The 4,268-nt window shown below is 36.4% G+C and overlaps 1 non-coding gene across 1 annotated transcript; it reads left to right on the plus strand.

Moving 5' to 3' along the window:
- Positions 1-2,387: 2,387 nt before the first annotated feature.
- On the plus strand, positions 2,388-2,518 carry LOC123324232. The gene has a single exon (XR_006539712.1). It is a non-coding gene; the product is annotated as a small nucleolar RNA SNORA63 (small nucleolar RNA).
- Positions 2,519-4,268: the final 1,750 nt, after the last annotated feature.

A 4,268-nucleotide genomic window follows, 5' to 3' on the forward strand; every position in this document is an offset into this window, starting at 1 on the left:
CCAGGAAACCCCAATCAACCCATTCATTCCTGAAATATCTTCTGACACCTACTGTGAGCCACATACTGATCTATCACTTAAAAAATGACAAGAACCCAAACATATCTAATCCCTGCTCTTAAGAAGCTGGCATTCTAGTAAGGTGACTAAATCAGAAAACTAGGTGGGGCATGTACGAAGTCAACAGTATTTAGGAATAAAATGAACACTGGATCCATCTGAGACATATTTTGGTCTGATTATCAGGACCTGATGTAATAGTAGCTTCTGGGGGAAGACAGAGATGTCAAGAATAATTCAAAAGTTGTTGGCAGGATGAAAGTCTTATTTAATAATATAGGGCAGCCTGGTAAGTAGAACAGTTCCAGAAGGCAGAGAGAGATTTTAAAAAATATTTTTAAGGGGTGCCTGGGTGGCTCAGTTGGTTAAGTGACTGCCTGGGATCAAGCCCTGCATCTGGCTCCCTGCTCACCAGGAAGTCTGCTTTTCCATCTCCCTCTGCCCCTTCCCCTGCTCATGCTTTCTCTCGCTCTCTCTCAAATAAGTAAATAAAATCTTTTTTTTAAAAAATCTTTTTAAAATATTAACTTTGAGAAGCCTAGGAGTCATCCAAGTTGAGATGTCAAGTAGGCAGCTGAATATAGGAGTCTGGCGATAAAGAAAAGTCCGTAAATTTGTGAGTCAGGGGCATAAAGTCAGTATTTACAGAAAAGGAATGTTAAGAGGTCAAGTAGGATAGGGGCGCCTGGGTGGCTCAGTCCTTAAGCGTCTGCCTTCGGCTCAGGTCATGATCCCAGGGTCCTGGGATCGAGTCCAACATCGGGCTCCCTGCTCAGCGGGAAGCCTGCTTCTCCCTCTCCCACTCCCCCTACTTGTGTTCCTGTTCTCGCTGCCTCTCTCTGTCAAATAAATAAATAAAATCTTAAAAAAAAAAAAGAGGTCAAGTAGGATAGAAAACCAAAAGAGTGAACTCAGTATTTACTAATAGATAGAGGAGGAAAATCACATGGCATTGTCTCCAACTGAAAAGGAAATATAAGAGACATAATTTGGTTCATTACATTAAAAAAGGAGGAGAATTCAGGAAGAAGTGAGACATTCAATACTTTGAATACCACTGAGACTTAAGGAAGATGAGACTGGAAATTATCCATCATACTTTGCAACATAGGGAGAAGAGGTGGCCTAATAGAAAATTTAAAAAATATGCACAATCATGAAACTACAAATTATCAAAAGTCATGCCTTTGTAAACACTTCACCATGTAATACAGTATCTAAACATCTTATATAATGTGTATTTATTGATATATTTAACAAAGCTTGATTAAATTCCTCCTAAGTGATGAGCAATCTATTGTGGGCTGACAACTGGGAAGGGAATAATGCAGGTGCTGCAGTTTTCGTATAAAATGAGTCCAGAATAAAATGAAACAAATACACATGAGACACTAAATAGCATTATAATGAAAAACAGGCATCATTAGAATGCAGTAAAATAATCATTTCATTTCTCTATTCTACACAGTTTGCTTGAGAACTTCTATTTCTAAATGTTAAAATAGCCATTATAAGGACTATTGGTTTGTAGCATATCTTTATGCTGAACTTTAAGCAATTATTAACTATATGCCTAAATGAAGCACCAGAAACAGCAAAAACACCAAGTTTAAGTAAGAAAAGTATCATAATTATTGAGACACTTACAACACTAATTTAGGATTAGGAGAGAGTCCAATGTACTTGTTACTTATCAGGTTTCTCTTGCCTTTTGAAAGTTAAAGCCTGCCTTATACTCTTATTTGCATGATGGGCAATATATAGATTATAAAATGCATTAAAAATCATGGAACACTACATCAAAACTAATGATGTAATGTATGGTGATTAACATAACAATAAAAAATTTTTAAAAAAAGAATGGATGAGCATAGAAGAAATATTTCATGGCAAAACAGTCACAACCAGATTAATATGACATAATAACTTAAGTGAAAAGAGTCAATGTTTTTATCTTTAGAATTCTGACAAATAAAAATGTATGACATTCACAGAATCATAAATGTGGCAGCACAATTTCAATTATATTTTGAAATAATCCAGTATCAAGAACTTAGTCTGGCACTAATTCTTCAGGGGAAAAATCGATGACTTACGTATGTCAAACAAAGCAAGGGATTCTACAAAAGGCTCCAAGAAAGCCCAGTAGGTTCACTTTGCTATTATTAATGATTAAAAAATAATAGCAAATATTTAACTTACTCTGTGCTAGAACCCTTCTGAACACTCAACATATATTGACTCAATCACCATAACAAAACTATGAAGTAGGTACTATTATCTCCTTTTTAATTATAAGAAAACTACAGCAGAAAAAAAAATTATTGATGCAGGATCTAGTTACAATGTAGCTGTAAAGTGCTGCCTTATCTTTGCCCCCTGCTCAAAATAAAGCTGTTACCTTTCTAGCCCTGTCCGCCATGGTGCTTAGCATCCAGGGATGCATGGTCTCAGACATGTTTACCAAGTAAAACACTGACTTGAGGGGCGCCTGGGTGGCTCAGTCATTAAGCGTCTGCCTTCGGCTCAGGTCATGATCCCAGGGTCCTGGGATCGAGCCCCACATCGGGCTCCCTGCTCAGCGGGGAGTCTACTTCTCCCTCTCCCACTCCCCCTGCTTGTGTTCCCTCTCTCGCTGTGTCTCTCTCTGTCAAATAAATAAATAAAATCTTTAAAAAAAATTTTTAAAAAAATAAACACTGAAAAAAAAAAGAAAAAAAATTATTAACTTACCCATAGTCACTAGGACAGAAGGTATTTGATATTATTTTATTAAGGGCTTAAGTTATTTTTAAAATATTATAAGACTCTATTAGACAAGTACATTATAAGGTATTATTGACATCAATACTGTGACTTAAAATGCCTTCCAGCCTGAGGAACATTTAATATTAATCTGTCTTTTCAGATTTTCTTGCTTTCATTTTATTCCATTTTTTAAAAATTTTATTATGTTATGTTAATCACCATACATTACATCATTAGTTTTGGATGTAGTGCTCCATGATTCACTGTTTGCATATAACACCCAGGGCTCCACTCAGTACGTGCCCTCTTTATTACCCATCACCGGGCTAACCCATCCCCCCACCCCCCTCCCCTAATCATTTTTGATATGATGATTTTACAACAGAAATCTGTCATATTCCAGTTCATTCTGTTGATATTTAGGTTTGGTCTCTGTGCAACACACCAAACTTTAGAACGGTCTGAGGTCAATGGAACTTGTTAGAAGTGGTAGCAAACTGGTCTGTTACCTATGACTGAGTACTCCTAAAAAACAGCTGTCCTCTATGTCAGGAGCCCATCTTCTATTGAGCGTTTGGCCTCTGAAAAGACAACCACTTCCCCTGACAAAGGAAAGGGTGCCTACTATCCAGTGAGAGCAGCAAGTGTGGGGAAGGGGGACAGATGCTGATGTCAGATGGCCCTCACATCTATTGGTCTTGTTTTATAGAGGGATTGCTTAAAGCATCTTAAAGATCCTATTTCACGGTCCATACAATTTACCTCAGATTCCTCACCAAGGCAGACTGTTTAAAATTAAATTGACAGAAACTATACAGAGGCTGCATCCCAATTCATCTCTTTTCTTTGGTTACAAGTGGTGATAATAATGATTATAATGACAAGTGATTTAAAATTAGTCGGCCAGTTTATCTTACACTGGCATCTCAAACTTTTGGGAAAAGGCCAAGACTTATGGAAGGAGAATGGATATTAGCAATCAATGATTATTTGAACAGGAAAGACACTAAGTTTGAAACAACTGTTTAAGACTCATCATCATTTTAACAGCACCTGGAGGCTTTCCTGAGCTCGTGGTTCTAATGTTGGCACTAAACCTCTGCTATCCTTAGTATCAAAATACTCAGTGAAATACATTCTGACATCAACATATCAGATATGGGGTACATTCACAAGAAAAATCTTAATATGCATAGTGAGTTAGTGTTAAATCCAATTTCTTAATTCTGTATTATCTAAGGGACATTGAGAAATACCACCTTTATAAGGAATGAACAAAGAATGAAATTAAGTATATAAATTTCTCAAGTTGTATTTATTTTCATATCTCAGTTTTATTGATTGCGGGTTTTAAGTACAAGCATTGTTAAAATGTACATTTCAGTAAGAATAAAATAACTTGGCTAAAAGAATGGGAAATAGGAATAAATTTTCATTTGAATCAATATTGTTAATGCAGG

This window comes from Neomonachus schauinslandi, chromosome 2, assembly GCF_002201575.2.
Source record: "Neomonachus schauinslandi chromosome 2, ASM220157v2, whole genome shotgun sequence".
Taxonomy (NCBI): domain Eukaryota; kingdom Metazoa; phylum Chordata; class Mammalia; order Carnivora; family Phocidae; genus Neomonachus; species Neomonachus schauinslandi.